The sequence below is a fragment of the Arachis stenosperma genome, chromosome 10 (assembly GCF_014773155.1).
Source record: "Arachis stenosperma cultivar V10309 chromosome 10, arast.V10309.gnm1.PFL2, whole genome shotgun sequence".
NCBI lineage: Eukaryota > Viridiplantae > Streptophyta > Magnoliopsida > Fabales > Fabaceae > Arachis > Arachis stenosperma.
The window spans coordinates 47,259,812-47,269,885 of NC_080386.1; the positions used below are offsets into that span (position 1 = coordinate 47,259,812).

At 40.4% G+C, this 10,074-nt stretch overlaps 1 non-coding gene across 1 annotated transcript; it reads left to right on the plus strand.

The window, feature by feature from the left end:
* The first annotated feature begins 8,105 nt into the window (after positions 1–8,105).
* LOC130959566 (small nucleolar RNA R71) lies at positions 8,106–8,213 on the plus strand. Its single transcript, XR_009078639.1, has one exon. It is a non-coding gene; the product is annotated as a small nucleolar RNA R71 (small nucleolar RNA).
* The last annotated feature ends 1,861 nt before the right edge of the window (positions 8,214–10,074 follow it).

A 10,074-nucleotide genomic window follows, 5' to 3' on the forward strand; every position in this document is an offset into this window, starting at 1 on the left:
ATACTCCTCCTAGTGCTCGGTCTATCAACCTCGATCGGGGTATCACCATCAATGAAAGCTCTAGCTACTCCACACAGGCGGTAGATAAGATAAGGGAAAGCTAGTCTAGTTGAGGTGGAGGACTTATTAGCTATTTTGTAAAGTTCTTGAGGTATTACCTGATGCAGCTATACCTCATTACTGAGCATGATACTGTGAATCATCACTGCTCAGTCAATTGTAACCTCAGAACGGTTACTTGTAGTGATGATGGAGCATTAGATGAACTCCAACCATCCTTGAGTAATTGGCTTCAGGTCATGCCTACCCAGCTGGTATGGCTGACCTCTAGAATCCCTCGTCCATTGGGCTCTAAAAAGGTAAATGTCTGCAAAGAGCTGGTCCAGCCTATAGTCAATATTGACCTTCTGAGTGTAGGAGTGAGGGTCCTTTTTGGATGGTAGTAACTGTAGTGCCACCCTCACACTCTCGGGGCTGAAAACCAAAATATGCCCTCAGACTACAGAGCTCCAGTTTTTCAGGTCCGGGTTCACTCCTTGTGCATGCTTGAAATTCACCCAAGCATTGGTGTATAAATCACTAACCATCAGTATGCCCACCTCGGTCACAGGGTTGGTCAGAACATCCCAACCCTGTCTCTGAATCTGCTCCTGAAATTCTGAGTGCTCCTCCGGTTGAAGCTTAAAACGGTCCTTGGGGATCACTTTCTTCTTGTTTGTTTACAACTTCATAAAAGTGATCCTCATTGGTATTGGAAAGAAACTGGGTGAAGTCATAATAACCAGAGGTAGTGGCCTTCTCTTTCCTCTTCCTTGAGGAGGATGCACCAGTTTTGGGGCCATAGGAACAGTAACAATGGAGAAATAGCGGAGCACCCAATACCAAACTTACAAGATTTTCTCGTCCTAGAGCAAAGAAAAAGAGAAAATAGAAAAGACAAGATGGAGGAAAGTATTGTAAAAAGAAAAAGAAAAATATAGTGCAAGGAGGGAGTGGTGTTCATGGTTATGTGGAGAAAAGGAGGAGGGGAGGAAGATAGTGTGTGAAAAGAAGGAGCTAGTATAAGGAAAGGTAATTGTTGGAGGTGTGGGGATAAGAGGTGAGGAAGTGTGTATTCATAGTGGTGGGGGGAAGGTTTCGGTTTATGAGGGAAGGGTGGGAGGGAAAAGTAATTGAATTTGCTTAATAGGGAAGAGAGATTGATGGGATAGATGAGTGTTGATTGGGTGGAGTGGGTGGTGAGTTGAGAGAATCAAGGGATTTGATAGGTGATGGTAGGTGATATGTGTATAGGGAAGTGGGGGATGAATGTGGATGGAATAGTGGGTAAGGAAGAGAGAGAAGGAAGATGGTTAAATGGTCAAACTGGTTGGGGTTTGGGGTTTCAACCGTTGGTGAAACCCTTCCTACATCTTCGAAACTGGCATACTAGGTGCTAAACGCCAGCTGAGCATTTAGCACTAGTAATAGGATTCTTTATTTTTTTATGAGATAGGTGGCGCTAAATGCCCCGCTGGCGTTCAGCGCCCTTAATGGGATAAAATTGGGTTCCTTATGGGCACTAAACACCCAGTTGGCATTTAGCGCCAACATCTCCTCCCTCTTCTTGGCATTAAACACCATCTCTTTGACGTCAGGATTTTTTGCCAGTAAAGGATTTCATAAAAACAGTCGCATTGTAGATATAGTCTCTAAACCGACAAAAATCCCTTCGTACAAACGTTTTGGTTGTCACAAGTAACAAACCCCTTTAAAATTGATAACCGAGTATTTAAACCTCGGGTCGTCTTCTCAAGGAATTGCAGGGAGGTATGTTCTTATTATTGGTTATGAAAAAGTGTATTTGGGGTTTTGGATTAAGGTAAAAGGTTAGTTGGGCAGTGGGCACAGGTATATTTTCAAAGCAATAAAAGTAAATGAATGACTGTAAAATAAACTCTTGGCAAGGTGTAAGAACTGGAGGTCCTTTCCTAGTTATCCTTATCAATTGTGATGAGAATTGGATTTTTCTCCCACTTTGTTAACCTCTAACTATGAAGGTAAGTTAAGTGGATGAATTAATTCCAATTCTCAACTAACAATGAGTTTGATAACTCAAGGGTTACCAATTATTTAACCAAGGCCAAAAGGGGAAAAACTAAATCGACTAGAATAACAATATCCTCAGATTAGGAATAACTAAAAGGAACAATCATAAACTAAAATACCTCAAATATCATTAAATAAGAAAATCATCATGAAAGTGGAATAGGCCAAATAGGCAACATAACTAATACAAGCAAGCATTCAAATGTCTGAAAATAAGAAATAAACATAAAGTAAAAGAACATTGAACATGGGATTGAGAGTCACTCTTAAAACTAAGAGAAGTCATAAATCCTAAATCCTAATCCTAAAGAGAGAGAGGAGAGAACCTCTCTCAAAACTAAATCTAAATCATGGAAAGTGAATTATGAGTGCATGATTATGAATGGATGCATTCCCCCACTTTATAGCCTCTAATCTGTGTCCTCTGGGCCGAAAACTGGGTCAGAAACAGCCCAGAAATCACTTCCAGCATTTTCTAGTCCGTACAGGTCGCGGAAAAGTGACGCGGCCGCATGGCTCACTGGTGCACGAAATTGTGATCAATACTTTTCAAAACACAAACAATCCCTAGTAATGGCTCCAAAGACTTGGTGCTCAATACCATGGCATAAACACAACTTCGCACAACTAACCAGCAAGTGCACTGGGTCGTCCAAGTAATACCTTACGTGAGTAAGGGTCGATCCCACGGAGATTGGTGGTATGAAGCAAGCTATGGTCACCTTGTAAATCTCAGTCAGGCAGACTCAAATGGATATGGTGATGAACGAAAATAACATAAAAGATAAAGATAGAGATACTTATGTATATCATTGGTGTAAGAGCTTCAGACAAGCGTATGAAGATGCCTTCCCTTCCGTCTCTCTGCTTTCCTACTGTCTTCATCCAATCCTTCTTACTCCTTTCCATGGCAAGCTTATGCAAGGGTTTCACCGTTGTCAGTGGCTACCTCCCATCCTCTCAGTGAAAATACGTCCCTGATGCTCTGTCACAGCATAGGCTAATCATCTGTCGGTTCTCAATCAGACCGGAATAGAATCCAGTGATTCTTTTGGCGTCTGTCACTAACGCCCCGCCCTCAGGAGTTTGAAGCACGTCACAGTCATTCAATCATTGAATCCTACTCAGAATACCACAGACAAGGTTAGACCTTCCGGATTCTCTTGAATGCCGCCATCAGTTCTTGCCTATACCACGAAGACTCTGATCTCACGGAATGGCTGGCTCGTTTGTCAGGCGAGCACTCGGTTGTCAGGCGATCAACCATGCATCATGCAATCAGAAATCCAAGAGATATTCACTAAGCCTCAGATGCTTGTAGAACAAGAATGGTTGTCAGTCACCTTGTTCATAGGTGAGAATGGTGATGAGTGTCAATCATCACCTTCATCAAGTTGAAGAACAAGTGATATCTTGGACAAAGAACAAGCGGAATTGAATAGAAGAACAATAGTAATTGCATTAATACTCGAGGTACAGCAGAGCTCCACACCTTAATCTATGGTGTGTAGAAACTCCACCGTTGAAAATACATAAGAACAAGGTCTAGGCATGGCCGTGAGGCCAGCCTCTAAGATAGCATAAAATTAGAAGATGGCTACCAAGATTTCTAGACTTCAAATACAATAGCAAAAGGTCCTACTTATAGAAACTAGTAGCCTAAGGTGTACAAAGATGAGTAAATGACATAAAAATCCACTTCCGGGCCCACTTGGTGTGTGCTTGGGCTGAGCAATGAAGCATTTTCGTGTAGAGACTTGTCTTGGAGTTAAACGCCAGCTTTGGTGCCAGTTTGGGCGTTTAACTCCCATTTTGGTGCCAGTTCCGGCGTTTAACGCTAGAATTTCTGTAGGTGACTTTGAACGCCGGTTTGGGCCATCAAATCTTGGGCAAAGTATGGACTATTATATATTGCTGGAAAGCCCAGGATGTCTACTTTCCAACGCCGTTGAGAGCGCGCCAATTGGGCTTCTGTAGCTCCAGAAAATCCACTTCGAGTGCAGGGAGGTCAGAATCCAACAGCATCTGCAGTCCTTTTCAGTCTCTGGATCAGATTTTTGCTCGGGTCCCTCAATTTCAGCCAGAAAATACCTGAAATCATAGAAAAACACACAAACTCATAGTAAAGTCCAGAAAAGTGAATTTTAATTAAAAACTAATGAAAATATACTAAGAACTCAACTAAAACTACTAAAAACATACTAAAAACAATGCCAAAAAGCGTACAAATTATCCGCTCATCACAACACCAAACTTAAATTGTTGCTTGTCCCCAAGCAACTGAAAATCAAATAAGATAAAAAGAAGAGAATATACTATAGACTCCAAACTATCAATGAAACTAAGCTCCAAATTAGATGAGCGGGACTAGTAGCTTTTTGCCTCCGAACAGTTTTGGCATCTCACTTTATCCTTTGAAATTCAGAATGATTGGCTTCTTTAGGAACTCAGAATCCAGATAGTGTTATTGATTCTCCTAGTTAAGTATGATGATTCTTGAACACAGCTACTTATTGAGTCTTGGCCGTGGCCCAAAGCACTCTGTCTTCCAGTATTACCACCGGATACATACATGCCACAGACACATAATTGGGTGAACCTTTTCAGATTGTGACTCAGCTTTGCTAAAGTCCCCAATTAGAGGTGTCCAGGGTTCTTAAGCACACTCTTTTTGCCTTGGATCACAACTTTATTTCTTTCTTTTTCTTTCTTTTTTTTTTCTTTTTCGGTTTTTTTTTCGTTTGCTTCTTCTCTTTTTTTTTTTGTATTCACTGCTTTTTCTTGCTTCAAGAATCATTTTAATGATTTTTCAGATCCTCAGTAACATGTCTCCTTCTTCATCATTCTTTCAAGAGCCAACAATTTTAACATTTATGAACCACAAATTCAAAAGACATATGCACTGTTCAAGCATACATTCAGAAAACAAAAAGTATTGTCACCACATCAAACTAATTAAGCTAGTTTTAAAGATGAATTTGAAATCCTGTACTTCTTGTTCTTTTGTAATAAAAACAGTTTTCTTTTAAGAAAGGTGATGGATTTCATAGGACATTCATAACTTTAAGGTATAGACACTAAGACACTAATGATCACAAGACACAAACATAGATAATCATAAGCACTAAAATTCGAAAAACAGAAGAATAAAGAACAAGGAAATCAAGGAACGGGTCCACCTTAGTGATGGCGGCTTGTTCTTCCTCTTGAAGATCCTTTGGAGTGCTTGAGCTCCTCAATGTCTCTTCCTTGTCTTTGTTGCTCCTCTCTCATGATGAGAGGGGTCTCTTGTTTGCTCCATCCTTTCTTAGTGATGGGCTTGAGGTCATGCCTTCTCAGTTGAACCGGCTTCCCTTTTGAATTTCTCTTCCATTGGGCTTTTTCTTCACAGATATCTATGAGGACTTGGTCCAACCTTTTGATCAAAGTTGACCCTTCTTCATGGCCACAACTTCATAGAAGTGGTCTTGATGCACCCTTGAGATGAATCTCTCCATCTCCCATGACTCGGAGGTGGAAGCTTTTGCCTTCCCTTTCCTCTTTCTAGAGGTTTCTCCGTCCTTGGATGCCATAAATGGTTATGGAAAAACAAAAAGCAATGCTTTTACCACACCAAACTTAAAAGGTTTGCTCGTCCTCGAGCAAAAGAAGAAAGAAGAGAGTAGAAGAAGAAGAAATGAAGGAGAAGGAGATGGCTTATGTATTCGGCCAAGGAGGGGGAGAAGTGTTGTTTAGGTTGTGTGAAAATGAAGGAGTGAAGAAGGGTATTTATAGGAGAGAGGGGGTGATATGGTTCGGCCATTATGGGTGGGTTTGGGAGGTAAAGTGGTTTGAATTTGAAGGGTGAGGTTGGTGGGGTTGGTGGGGATCCTGTGGGGTCCACAGATCCTGTGGTGTCAAGGAAAAGTCATCCCTGCACCAAATGGCATCAAAAATCACGTTTTGACCCATTTCTGGCGTTAAACGCCGGGCTGATGCCCATTCCTGGCGTTTAACGCCAGGTTTTAGCCCTTTTCTGGCGTTTAACGCCAGTCTGGTGCCCCTTTCTGGCGTTAAACGCCCAGAATGGTGCCAGACTGGGCGTTAAACGCCCAACTGCTAGGCTTACTGGCGTTTGAACGCCAGCAACATCTTCCTCCAGGGTGTGCTGTTTTTCTTCCTGTTTTTCATTTTGTTTTTGCTTTTTCAATGGATTTTGTGACTTCTCATGATCATCAACCTACAAAATAACAAAAAATAACAAAGGAAAATATATAAAATATAACATTGGGTTGCCTCCCAACAAGCGCTTCTTTAATGTCAGTAGCTTGACAGAGGGCTCTTATGGAGCCTCACAGATACTCAGAGCAATGTTGGAACCTCCCAACACCAAACTTAGAGTTTGAATGTGGGGGTTCAACACCAAACTTAGAGTTTGGTTGTGGCCTCCCAACACCAAACTTAGAGTTTGACTGTGGGGGCTCTGTTTGTCTCTGATTTGAGAGAAGCTCTTCATGCTTCCTCTCCATGATGACAAAGGGATATCCTTGAGCCTTAAACCCATAGGATTTTTCATTCACTTGAATGATCAGTTCACCTCTATCAACATCAATCACAGCCTTTGCTGTGGCTAGGAAGGGTCTGCCAAGGATGATAGATTCATCCATGCACTTCCCAGTCTCTAGGACTATGAAGTCAGTAGGGATGTAATGGTCTTCAACCTTCACCAAAACATTCTCCACAAGTCCATAAGCTTGTTTTCTTGAGTTGTCTGCCATCTCTAGTGAGATTTTTGCAGCTTGTACCTCAAAGATCCTTAGCTTCTCTATTACTGAGAGAGGCATGAGGTTTACACTTGACCCTAAGTCACACAGAGCCTTCTTGAAGGTCATGGTGCCTATGGTACAAGGTATGGAAAACTTCCCAGGATCTTGCCTCTTTTGAGGTAATTTCTGCCTAGACAAGTCATCCAGTTCTTTGGTGAGTACAGGAGGTTCATTCTCCCAAGTCTCATTGCCAAATATCTTGTCATTTAGCTTCATGATTGCTCCAAGGTATTTAGCAACTTGCTCTTCAGTGACATACTCATCCTCTTCAGAGGAAGAATACTCATCAGAGCTCATGAATGGCAGGAGTAATTCCAATGGAATCTCTATGGTCTCATTTTGAGCCTCAGATTCCCATGGTTCCTTATTGGGGAACTCATTGGAGGTCAGTGCACGCCCATTGAGGCCTTCCTCAGTGGCGTCCACTTCATCTCCTTCCTCTCCAAATTCGGCCATGGTTATGGCTTTGCACTCTCCTTTTGGATTTTCTTCTGTATTGCTTGGAAGAGTACTTGGAGGGAGTTCAGTAACTTTCTTGCTCAGCTGTCCCACTTGTGCCTCCAAATTTCTAATGGAGGATCTTGTTTCATTCATGAAACTTTGAGTGGTTTTGATTAGATCAGAGACCATGGTTGCTAAGTCAGAGGGGTTCTGCTTAGGATTCTCTGTCTGTTGCTGAGAAGATGATGGAAAAGGCTTGCCATTGCTAAACCTGTTTCTTCCACCATTATTATTGAAACCTTGTTGAGGTCTCTCTTGATTCTTCCATGAGAGATTTGGGTGATTTCTCCATGAAGAATTATAGGTGTTTCCATAGGGCTCTCCTAGGTAATTCACCTCTTCCATTGAAGGGTTCTCAGGATCATAGGCTTCTTCCTCAGATGAAGCATCCTTAGTACTGCTTGGTGCATTTTGCATTCCAGACAGACTTTGAGAAATCAAATTGACTTGTTGAGTCAATATCTTGTTCTGAGCCAATATGGCATTCAGAGTATCAATCTCAAGAACTCCTTTCTTCTGACTTGTCCCATTGTTCAAAGGATTCATTTCAGAAGTGTACATGAATTGGTTTTTTGCAACCATTTCAATGAGCTCTTGAGCCTCTGTAGGCGTCTTCTTCAGATGAAGAGATCCTCCAGCAGAGCTATCCAAAGACATCTTGGACAGTTCAGAGAGACCATCATAGAAGATACCTATGATGCTCCATTCAGAAAGCATGTCAGAAGGACATTTTCTGATCAATTGTTTGTATCTTTCCCAAGCTTCATAGAGGGATTCTCCATCCTTCTGTCTGAAGGTTTGGACTTCCACTCTAAGCTTACTCCATCTTTGTGGTGGAAAGAACTTCGCCAAGAAGGCATTGATTAGCTTTTCCCAAGAGTCCAGGCTATCCTTAGGTTGAGAGTCCAACCATATTCTAGCTCTGTCTCTTACAGCAAAAGGGAATAGCATCAGTCTATAGACCTCAGGGTCTACCCCATTAGTCTTGACTGTGTCACAGATTTGCAAGAATTCAGCTAAAAACTGATGAGGATCTTCCATTGGAAGTCCATGGAACTTGCAATTCTGTTGCAGTAGAGAAACCAACTGAGGCTTAAGCTCAAAGTTGTTTGCTCCAATGGCAGGGATAGAGATGCTTCTCCCATAGAAGTCGGGAGTAGGTGCAGTAAAGTCACCCAGCACCTTCCTTGCATTGTTGGCATTGTTGTTATTTTCGGCTGCCATGTCTTCTTCTTCTTTGAAGAATTCGGTCAGGTCCTCTAAAGAGAGTTGTGCTTTGGCTTCTCTTAGCTTTCTTTTCAAGGTCCTTTCGGGTTCAGGGTCAGCTTCAACAAGAATGCCTTTGTCTCTGCTCCTGCTCATATGAAAGAGAAGAGAACAAGAAAATGTGGAATCCTCTATGTCACAGTATAGAGATTCCTTGAGGTGTCAGAGGAAAAGAGAAATAGAAAGAAGAAGGAGAAGAAGAATTCGAACTTTAATTAGATAAGGTTCGAATTGTGCATTGAGAAGGAGTGGTACTCCATAAATAGAAGGATGTGAGAAGGAAGGAAGAGAATTTTCGAAAATTCAATTAAAAAGATTTTGAAAACATTTTGAAAAATTGATTGATAATTTTCGAAAATTCAAAGTGAAAAAGAAATCAAGTGATTTTTGAAAAAGATTTTGAAATTAGAAGTTAAAAAGATTTGATTGAAAACTTATTTTGAAAAAGATGTGATTGAGAAGATATGATTTGAAAACAGTTTTAAAAAGATATGATTTTAAAAATAATTTTAAAAGATATGATTTGAAAACAATTTGAAAAGATATGATTTTAAAAATTAATGACTTGCCTAACAAGAAAAGATATGATTCAAACATAAAACCTTCCTCAACAGAAAAGGCAAAAAATGTTCAATCAAATCATTAATTGTTAGTAAGTATCTTTAAAAAAGGAAAGAAATTAATTTTGAAAACATTTGATTGAAAAGATATGATTTGAAAAAGATTTGATTTTGAAAAACTTTGAAAACTTGAAAAAAATTGATTTTGAAAACAAAATCTTCCCCCTTTGCCATCCTGGCGTTAAACGCCCAGAATGGTATACATTCTGGCGTTTAACGCCCAAAATGCACCCTTTTTGGGCGTTAAACGCCCAACCAGGTACCCTGGCTGGCGTTTAAACGCCAGTTTGCCTTCTTCACTGGGCATTTTCGAATGCTCAGCTTTTTCTGTATAATTCCTCTGCAGTATGTTTTGAATCTTCAATTCTTTGTGTTATTGACTTGAAAAGACACAAATAAAAAATATTTTTGGATTTTTAATAATGAAAATGCAACAAGAATCAAATAACAATGCATGCAAGACACCAAACTTAGCAGTTTGTATACTACTGACACTATATGAGACACATAAACACTCAAGTCAAAAGAATTCAAAGATCAGAGTAAGAAATCATCAAGAATTACTTGAAGATCCTTAAGACACATGAATGAATGTATGCAATTGACACCAAACTTAAGATAAGACACTAGACTCAAGTAAGAAACATCAAATATTTTTGGTTTTTATGATTTTGTGAATTTTTTTGTGATTTTCGAAAATTAAGTGGAAAGAGATATCAAAATTCTTAATGAGAATTCCAGGAATCAGTGCAATGCTAGTCTAAGACTCCGGTCCAGGAATTAGACATGGCTTC